Source organism: Astatotilapia calliptera, chromosome 12 (genome assembly GCF_900246225.1).
Source record: "Astatotilapia calliptera chromosome 12, fAstCal1.2, whole genome shotgun sequence".
In the NCBI taxonomy this organism is placed as follows: Eukaryota; Metazoa; Chordata; class Actinopteri; order Cichliformes; family Cichlidae; genus Astatotilapia; species Astatotilapia calliptera.
In genome coordinates this window covers 20,025,840-20,036,936 of record NC_039313.1, presented here as the reverse complement: position 1 = coordinate 20,036,936, position 11,097 = coordinate 20,025,840, and the positions used below count along the sequence as shown (strand labels likewise).

The following is an 11,097-nucleotide window of genomic DNA, read 5'->3' as shown; positions in this document are numbered from 1 at the left end:
ACCTCTTAAACTTTGCAGTGAACACCCATCTTGGCAAGGTTTTGTGCAAAAAAAAGCTGGAAAGCTTTGGTTTCATTCATACTAAGAAAACCTTAAAAAGTTCTGCTTTAAAAATCTGGAGAAAATTTAGTAGCCTCTGAAACAGATCCAGAATATGTTAGAAAAGTTACAACTATGTGTGATTGCTTATTTAGACAAATTCTGGTAATTTCATCTTTGAACTGTGTACAAGATAAATTGCATGAAACCAAAATTCCACATGTGACCACATCATAAAACTGCCTGCAACAGGCTTAAATTATAAAGTCCTTATGAAAAAGCCTTGACAAGTTTTGTCAGCCACAGAATTTGACCAATTGGTGAAATCCTAAGAAATGCTGGCCTGGTATTGTTTCAGGAAATAGTACAACTGCATTGTGGGTTTCTCATGAAAATATGAAGGGGGGGGGGTTAAAGTTATTCACACATTTTCTCCCTGTTTATGGGTACAGAGGATGAGACTAAAGAAGAACACTTGTAGTCACACACCCCCTTGATGAGTATCCAGATCCAGACTCCCTGTTAGAGAACATAGATCCTATATTGGTGTGCAACCGTTTTAGCTCTCCTCGGTTGAGATAAAGCATCAAGCCTTCTGGTAAATTTGTGATTATCAGGCCATGACGCAGATAGAGCAGACACAGCGGAGCAGTCCTCCGTTTCTATTTGGGGGAACAGAGATACTGGTACGAAGGATATCACTGGGTCAATGAACTGAGCTAATGTCTTGGGTGATGAAAGGAAGACACTATGGAAGAACTGATGCTCCTTGCTTCAGCTGATGATAGGAGCTGTTATCACTGGTTCAATTACATGTAGGAAAGATGGAAGAAATAACTCGTAAACTGGCGGTAGGCAGCTGCATACTGCTCTGGTAGGGTAATTTGGGGACAAAAATCAAACTAAACATATAATTGTTCTTTTCTTTTTGGGTCAAGATCATTATTCCTAATCTCCCATAAGCTATGGAAACATTTGCCAAGCAATGAGCAATGAACATCTGGCAGAAGTGCAGTGAATTGATGCCTAAAAAAACTTTAGGACTTCGCTCACTTAATGCATGCTCTGATTTTTCTGTTTGAATTGGCTGATCAGGATTGATTAAAGGGGATGCCAAATGGCAAAGGGCACAAAAATAGTCCTGTTTCTTATGTCAGAATTCTGTTTTAAATGTCATCTGCTGAGCATCATTGCCTCTGTCCTTAAAAGTTATGTTTATTTCTCGGCTCCACCAGCCGCGGCATGGCAACCAAACAGTCTAAACTAACTGTGCTTAACAATGTGAAGCAAACTCATTTAACTGACTGCTAAATAAAATGTGATGTTATGGTGACATCATAAAGCGTCTCTGTCTGCCATGTGAACAGAAGAAGAAAAAAAAGATCCAAGTATTGATTCCCTCATGATTTGATGTATCGCTGTTCTAATTAGAAAAAATAAAGCTTTTACTATAAAAGGCCAGGATAGTGAATTCAAAGTGAGACTGTAAATGTCAGACATCTTTTTTTAGCATTTAAACAATAACAATTTTTGGGAGCTGATTCTACTTTTCAAAAGGCACCTTGTATCTATTTACAGTGTCAGAACTGAACGGATAAACTTTTAACTCGTGCCCTCAGTATTTAAACAATCCTAGTTACAGACTTGCTATTTCTGTATATCCTATACAAAGTTACAGTTGTGGTCAGAAGTTTACATTCACTCTTCATGGGCATGAATGTCGTGGTAATTTCGGGGTTGTAATGATTTCTTTGAACTGCTCTTTTTTCTAGGGTGCAATGATTGTAATCACACATCTTTCATGACTTTAAAAAACAAGAATTTGGTATACAAGTTTGGATTTACATTAGATTTTCTCTAATTCACACAGGGTCAAAAGTTTAGATACAGACTCACTCACTTAAATCTTTTAATAAATGATGCTGAAGGTTCTATTAAGAGTGTTATTTTGACAAAGCCAAGGCATATTAACTTCACATTGGTGATCATGATTTATTACAACTGGTGCTTTCTGTTTGCCAGCACAAAAGTGATTTGTTTTGACGGTACTAAGAACAATGGGAAAGTCCAAGGAAGTTGATATAAGAAGAAGAACTGTGTATTTTACAAGTTGGGAAGATCTCTTGGCGCCATTTGTTAATGACAGGGTATTTCAAGATCATCAGTTTAAACAATGATGTGTAAGTATAAGTTATTCAGACCTAAACTGTCACCCTCCCATGACAAGAAATGTGTTAGGATGTCCAAAAACAGCCCAGGAACCACCAAGGCTCAAACATGCTGTAAACTGCTGGAACACCAGCGTCACTGTCTACAGTCACTATGGACTGAGAGGGCGCTGACCAACAAAGAACTTTTTACTGGTCAGATGAGATTGAGCTATTTGGCCACAATAACAAAAAGTATGCTCAGAGGAGTAACAGGAAGGCTTTCAGAACACTATACAAGCTTTAAAGCACAGTGGTGGTAGCATCATGCTCTGTGGCTGTTTTGCTGCCACTGATGCTGGTACATTGCAAAAAGTGGATAGAATAGTGAAGAACGAAGACTACCACCAAATTCTTCAACTTCATTTCAAATCAACAGCTAGACAGTTGAAACTTGGACACAATTGGATGTTCCAGTAAGACAGTGACCCAAGACACATATCAAAACTGGTCATAGAATGGATAAAGCAGGCTAACATTAAGCTTCTGGAATGGCCTTCCCAAAGCCCTGAGCTCAGCACTATTGAGAATTTGTGGACTATGCTTAAAAGTGGGGTCTGTGTCAGAAAACCAACCAATTTAAATGAACTGTATCAATGCTTTCATAAACAGTGGTCAAATATCCTACCAGACTTATCCCAGAAGTTTGTTGATAGCATCTGGTTACTGTGCAGTTTACTAAGTGAAGTTTATCCAAATATTAGTCTGGGTGTATGTATATATTTGAGCCTGTGTGGATTACAGAAAAACCCCATTCAACCTTTTTGGACCCAATTCTTGCTTTTTAAAGTCATCTAAGATGTATCCTGTACAATCAGTCCACTCCAAAAAAAAAAAAGAACAGTTCAAAGAAATCATTGCAAGCCTAAATTTACCATAACATTCATACCTATGATTATCGTATCTTAACTACACTTGCATATTAACTTTTAAAAATATATTTAACCTTTGTAAACCGGCAAAGTTAGAGGAGTAGCCAGAGACATGTATTGAAAGGCCATTAAATTTAGACATCTATTCCAAAATCCCCCTTCTACCTTTCAATGGAAATGAAGTTAAAATGACTGAAAATAGAACTCACTGATTTCTGGTTTTGCTTGTTTGTTTGATTGGTGAGGTATTTTTTTCATTATAATGTTTCTGGGCAATGTAAAATTCATATTAATATACTATTGTGTTTTCCAGAATTTTCCCTCAAGAGAATTTTGTAATAGTTCACATCATAAGTACTTTTTTGACATCATTAGTCAACAAGGAGAATATTCAAAGCACATTACTCTAATTGTGTTGCCTCTGTCCTCCTTTGATCATATTGGAGAGGTTGCTGTCATTTTGTGGACTTCAAAGGCAATCAGGCCGTTAAAGTCTTTGCCATCTCCTGCTGAGCAAACCAGAAGTGTCCAAACAGACCTTGACCCTTAAAATCTTCAGTGGAGCCTGTTTGAATCAGTTCTGTAAAGGAAGGTAAAGATGAATGGAGAGAAAGAAAGCTGCACAGGAGATGGCCGGAGGGTGAGAATGTCAGCAAGATAATGACAGGGAGTAAAGGAGGGAAACATTCACGAGTAGTGGATTATTCCTTATTGGTGTATCTCTGTGATCAGTCTCCCTTTGGCCCTATATTTTCTTTCTTGATTATATATCTAAAAACCTGAGGCTTCTTGGTTTACTGATACCTACGGGGGTAATTTCTCTCTTGTGGCTGCTTCTAGCTTGAGACACACAACCAAACTTTTAGACATAAAGGATTACAAAGGCTTCATTATTATGATTAAAAATGCTTGACATCACATTCTTTTTATAAACCCTTTGTTCTGTCCTCACTTCTTCATTAGAAAGATCCAAACTGTTTTCTGCCCACGAGAGCACAAATGACAAGTAAACGACTTTGGTAGCTAAAGGACACCAATATCCTCTAAGTAGGGCAAGTCTGGGTCAGTCGCCTGCCTGATGACAATTTGTGTGAATGATCCCATTGTGGACGCTGGATGTTTTAATCAGGTATGTACTTGAAACTTTATTTTATGTAGAGTCAATATTTTTAATCACTCTAACGTCTTCCACATGCAGTCATTTTTACCAGCAATGCTATAAGGAAAATTTTTAACTCACTCCTGTGGCCACTGTGGCCAATATGTGTCTCCTTTGAAGGTGGCACAGTTTCTTCATTGGGACATCTCAGCCTGGCTTGTTAACCTGCAGCAGGAGGAGTCTCTGCACGCCAAGGCAGTTCCACAGATCTGGAAAGCCCAACATCTTTGGCTGAGTTAATAATGACATGAAGTAAACATTCACTGAAAAGTGACTTCATAACCAGCCAAATTAAACAACAGGAGTTTGAAGGTTTACAGTGTGGTTTTGACCACTTGTGTCCACATTTTGATTAAAGTGTTCCCATTTGCAGTGATACTGGCTCACTTGCGTGAGTCTTTGCATATTAATATAAAGTGGAAACACTGGAAATTATATGTAGCCATTTGGACCAGTTATTTACACCGTTATATATACATACCTATACATTACTTTTACACTGTATGTGTAAGTACCTAACACAACTTGGTAGTGACCAAGGCTCAATTTTTCTTGTTCAGAAAAAAATGGTTTTGCTCTACATATTCTGGTTATCAACAATGAATCAGTTCACTTCATCAAAGTCACCCTTTTTTGTACTTTGCTATAAGCACAGCAAACGTTTTATGCTAACTGTTCAATTAATATTTTGCCCATAAATCTATGTGCAAATGTGGCAATCTCAAGGCTTTAGTCACTGTATTTTTATGAAGTATGATGCATTTTATTTTGCAGTGAAGGTGTATTCAAAATCACAAAACCATGAAAGCATCTGAAAAATGTCCTGTTCATTCCCACCGTGACTGTTTTTTTTTTTTTCAACATTCTTGTATTTACATTTTAAACTGAATATTGAGCATATAACTCCAGTTTATAGTACCACCATTTCCCCCAGGATAATGACCAAACTGTCTGAAAACATGTAAATATGCTATGCTTCAGAAACACGTGAATGTGTAGTGCAAAGTGGTTGAAGAGTTTGAGTTCCTCTATCACTTCTACACTCTAAAAAGTAATTAATGTGACCTTTAGTCATTACTTACATATATATGTTGTTGTGAAATGAAAAATCAAGTTCATAAATACTGTTAGACTTCCTAATTAAAATTTTTATTTTATTGAGTTCGGGTGACACATAAATTATGCCTCTTTACTCAATATATAATCGTGATTTGTCTGAATTTAAAATCTTCTTTTAATCAAAAAACAATATAATTTTAAGTTCTGTCGATGTAAAATACAACTTGATGATGTGTAAACAGCTCACAGTTCCCTTCTTCTACTCAAGCGGACATATTCAACAGCACGTGTTCAAGGTTTATCAAGAGCTGTGTTCGTCGCGAACGGTGAGTAATTTTATGCGAAATTACACATATTTGCAGTCGCTCTGGATTTTGTTAGTTTACTTTAAAACAACGACGTAACATACATAACATACATCTTAGCTTGCCCCCGCGTTTGTGTGTTTTAATATACACACAGCAGCTAATTCCACGATAGCATAAATTGTTGGGCTCTTTTTGGAAAATGTAACACTGACGTTACTCTAATGCAGACCACTGTAATTGTCTTATAATTATTAAAAGATAGCGGACGTTGTTAGCCCCGGCGCAAACTACTATGCTAACGTAGCTAGCCAAGCTAAGTTGTGTTCACTGTGATTTTATTTTTGAAATGTGAAATTTATTTTTTGAAGGGAAGCATTTTATGTTAGTAATTGTTAAGAAACGCTTCTAAATTTTCGTAACGTTACGGGGTGAAGTTCAACCCCATTGGCTTCTGCGCAGGAAGTGCGGTCGCCATTAGTCCGGTGTGTCTGTTGACCGCTAAGAGCGGTTCTTCACCGGCTGCTCGGCCTATTTTCACAGGTAAAAGACCAGACTTAAGTGCACTGTGCCGCATATGGTAGGGTAGTTAGTTTTCCAGCACCCAGTGTATTCAGGTCTATGTAGTTTTGAATGTTTGGTTCTAGCTCACACAGCTTTGACAGGTGAAACTTATTCACTGTATTGAAGACTCACAGGTGAAGTTGAAAATACCATCTTTTGTATTTTTGTGCAGGTGTTCCAGATCAACTGGCGTTTAGATCAACTGGCGTTGGTCGAACAGATGTGTGGCAGTCTTGCGTTTCAGGAGCTCCTACCGACAAACCAGCAAAAAAAACGCCAAATGTGTCATCTGTGACACTTGTGAGGTTATCTCAAACACACTCCGTCAGTCTTGATGCTGTTGAACAACAAAATGTTTAAAAATGTGGCGAGTTTACCTGGTGATATCCTCATGCGCGACGCGATCGCGAAAACAGCAAACAAGTAACACCACGCCGTTGTTGTTCACAGGACAGCAAGAGTAAACGATCGGGAGACCCTTGTCGTCGTTATCGTTCCACTCGCACGGTTTATTTCACCGAATTCAGCGTTTTTGCTCCACAACTAAAGCGAGCAGTTTGCTCTGTGCACTAACATGGACTCGAGTCAACCAGCGCCACCTCTGGCCAAGTGCCACAGCCTACAGCCAGATCAACCTGTGACACACATCTGCACCACGTTTGAATTCGTGTCATGCACATTTGCACCTTTCAATTGTGTGTTTGTGCGTCATGCAAACAAACCTTTGAAATGAATGAAATGATATCATGTATTTAATATCAGCCTACATTTGTACAAAATGCCAAATGACATACACATAAGAATCACCATCCTGATATCAATACTTTTGCCCATACGAAAAATGTCGTGAACACACTAATATTTCACCAGTGTTGTAACATCACATGTCGTTAGCGTAGTCTGTCTGTGTCTTCCCTCTGCAAACAAACATGTTAGAGTTGGTTGTGATATACAGTCTGCATAAGTGTGGTCAATCTAATAAACATTTGTAAGGAGATGGCAGTTACTGTGAATGTACAGCAGGTGATTAGTAATAAACAGCCAGACAATGACTCTGACAATCTCATTCAATCTTGCAGATTGCACCTTCTGTGGAAAGTGGTACCACACAGTGTGTGTGGACTTCCCCTGTGCAGAAGGCGACTACAAATGTTGTGGGTGCTAAATAAACAGAAAAAAGTGATCCCTGTTGTCTTTGCTTACTGATTGTTTTCAGTGTTGACAATCCACATTGCTGGCATTGCATCTTTCAACATGTTTGTGGGCAGATTTGGATGTACCAGGGGTAAGTGCAGCCACTCAGCCTCTACTCACTGTGATCATAGCAGCAGGTGCAGATGTGTCACAAGTTAATCTAGTAGTGGGCTATGGTCATGTGTTAGTGGTGGGAACAGTCATATCCACTCACTCTCACTGGCTGTTTATTACTAATCACTGTGTAACTGCTGTGGATTCACAGTAACTGCCGTCTCCTTACAAATCTTCATTAGATTAACCACACTTATACAGACTGTATATAACTCCAGCCATGTTGATGAATTGCCTATATTGGCTGGAAATATTCATTTTCAGGGAAAAGACACAGACAGACTATGCTAGCGACATGTGATGTTACAACACTAATGAAATATTGATGTGTCATATTTGTCCAAGGCGTATTTCATTGTTATGGAAAAAGAGAATATTAAAATCATGATGACCAATTGGAGTGGTGATTTCTATGACTTTGTGTATATAATTTGGAATTTTGTACAAATGTAGGCCAATAAGGAATATATGATATCATTTCATTCTTTTCAAAGGTTTATTTGCATGACGCACAAACACACAATTGAAAGGTACAAATGTGCATGACACGAATTCAAACGTGGTGCAGATGTGTGTCACAGGTTGATCTGGCTGTAGGCTGTGGCACTTGGCCAGAGGTGGCGCTGGTTGACTCGACTCCATGTTGGTGCACAGAGCAAACTGCTCGCTTTAGTTGTGAAGCAAAAACGCTGAATTCGGTGAAATAAACCGTGCGAGTGGAACGATAACGACGACAAGGGTCTCCCGATCGTTTACTCTTGCTGTCCTGTGAACAACAACGGCGTGGTGTTACTTGTTTGCTGTTTTCGCGATCGCGTCGCGCATGAGGATATCACCAGGTAAACTCGCCACATTTTTAAACATTTTGTTGTTCAACAGCATCAAGACTGACGGAGTGTGTTTGAGATAACCTCACAAGTGTCACAGATGACACATTTGGTGTTTTTTTGCTGGTTTGTCGGTAGGAGCTCCTGAAACGCAAGACTGCCACACATCTGTTCGACCAACGCCAGTTGATCTAAACGCCAGTTGATCTGGAACACCGGCACGACTTTCTGGTGTTATACACTGTCCTGGCGTTGCAGATCTAGGGGTTCCAGTTAAGACGTGGTCAGCCTTCTAAAGAAAGTGGGAATCTCACCGAAATATTCAGTTACTTTGCTGTGTTTCTTGCCAGGACAAAGGCTCAAACCATCATCTTTTCCTGGTATCGAATACCAAGGGACCTTCTGAAGTAAGCTTTAACAAGTAAGCTTGAATTGAGTAATTCAGAATCATGAATCATGCTGACTGCAAATGAAAAGTATGAATTGACATGAAGGATTTTCAGGAGCCGATTTAGACTTGGGACTACATTACGACAAAGCACTGCTGTAAGCCTCCACATGGTTATAACACAGCAGTTGAAGCCACTGCCGACCAGTGTCTATAAACCAACATGCTATTTGTGCAATATTTCTTCAACAAATCAAAGACCCATCCATTGTTACTGCAGCTTACTATGCTTGTATAGTAGTGGCTGTGTGTGTTTGTTTATGGAAGCTGGAGGCTTTTTCAACTGTTGCGTTATATCCATGCACCATGCAGTGGATGTTTACAGCGGTGTTTGTCGTAACTGCAATGTAGTCTCAAGTCTAAATCAGCTTCTGCAAATCTTCCGTGTTACTTTTGCACTTTTCATTTGCCGTGAACATGATTACTGAGCTCCCAAGAAATATTTGTTTTCATTACTGAGTCATTTTAATCACTTTTGCACACAACATGCTAGCACCTGCTATTCACTTACATTGTTTATGCTCTGCTAAAGCAAATGGATTGCTTCCGGATCAGGAGAATTAGTGTGCTGTTTACAAAAGGCTTGTTTCTCACTTTCTAACTGTGACAATATGGCAATAGATAAAATTTCACTTAGAAGTGGAATAACCCTTAAAAATGATTTATTAGATTTTCTTTTCAAAGTGGAAAAACAAAACTGTGAAAAACAAGACATTTTTTATTTTAAACGTTGGATTATGGTTTAATTTAGCTTTTAAAAATTACAGAATGACAAAGTAAAATCACTGAAAAACACAAAAGACAACCTGTTTTAGCTTATTTTCCTACCTGTAGTAGTTCATTCCCTTATGCACGTCATCCTGAAGTGCTTGAGCTATGTATTTTATACATCCTAACATTTTATTTCTCCTACAAGGATGAGGAGGAGCTCAACGCAGACCTTGCAATGCAAATCATGAAGATTGCTATCATTGGTGATGGGCCTGCAACCATCATCGTTGAGGGATCCAAGATCCTGGAGAGGATTGATGTTGCCAGATCCTGTGCTTTGATGATGGGAGTAATCTACGCTCTGAACCTTACCTATCCCAAGCAGCTGAAATTTACCTTTGAGGTATTTCAAAAGCTATGCCTTGAGCTTGATGGACAAAAAGCCAGCTCTAAAGTAATGAATCTTAAGTTTGGTATTTTCTAAGGCAGACTTGATAGACCATTCGTGAGTGAGTTTCACAAAAACCTTATTCCTGCATTTCTGGCACTACATCAATGTGTTTTACTAAATTTTAAAGTGCTGTTCTTAAGTCTTCTGAGTTAATGTTTTGCCGTGTCTTAAATGCTGTTATTTGCACATTTTTAAGGAATGCGTTTAATTTCTCCCATGACCTGTGTTCTGAGGGTACTGGTGTGTTTTAAAGTTTGTGTAATGCCCTCTTTAGCTGGCCTTAATCTTGAGGGTGAAAAGTCAAATATAGAAGAGAATCAAGAATACTTTGTAAGAGTGCTGACAAAGTTGAATGAAAGAAGCTTTGCTCATTTTATGTTTAAATTAGTGCATTTAATGTCTGCCTGTCATCTTTTGTTTTGATTCACTGTCACATGTTAAAGTAAAAAAAAAAAAGAGGATTCAAGTAGTAGCTTGTATTACAATTTTAATACACAGTTCCTTAAGTTTCAGCGGGCAATTTGTGTTCTAGGAAACGGAAGCCCACAAATCTTGCACTTCACACGCACGTTAAAGAATTGTGATGTTTGTTATTGTAATTAAATGGGTCTAACTCATTTGAATACATCTGTCTGAATTTCTATTCTTTCTGAGCACCAGGTACGAGTCCCTTAGCTGATGTCCAGGTATTTGGCATCACATCTGCCGCATTCAAACAAATACACACAACATCCATTTCTTTTTCTGAAGGTCATGACACAAGAGCACACACAGCGCATGTTAAGGCTGACCTTCGTTTGGGGAAAAAAGTGATCGACAAGTTTCTAAGGTCTTAGAACCTTGACTTCTTTGTGGGCAGGCACCACCATGCATGAGCCTGCCCACGCGGTAGTCATGGTTATAAGACACAGCTTTTGATCAAGGTTGTATTTTGGAGCGACTTAGCCTGCTGGGAAACAGGTAAATGCCCTTATAGAATCTCCTGTAGGACCAAAAAATTACTACACTGTAACCAAAATATCATATTTGACCAACATAAATACTATTTATGCCGACAGTTAAGTTCATTTTAATTATAAATGTGTTTTATTTTGATCAAAAAGTTACTTCACCATACATAAATATAATCTTGGATCAACTTAAATTC

General features: G+C 38.6%; 1 protein-coding gene across 2 annotated transcripts in view; it reads right to left on the bottom strand.

Moving 5' to 3' along the window:
• Nucleotides 1-6,602, bottom strand: part of LOC113033123 (DNA repair protein XRCC4) — a 38,799-nt gene extending 32,197 nt beyond the window's left edge. The window contains exons 1-2 of one of the 2 annotated variants that reach the window (XM_026186521.1): nt 6,583-6,602; nt 4,359-4,486 (exon numbers count right to left, since the gene is read on the bottom strand). The gene's annotated coding sequence lies outside the window, so the exon portion shown is untranslated. Of the gene's footprint in view, nt 1-4,358; nt 4,487-6,337; nt 6,408-6,582 lie in introns of those variants that run through there. The other variant, XM_026186520.1, reaches the window with a different exon arrangement.
• Nucleotides 6,603-11,097: the final 4,495 nt, after the last annotated feature.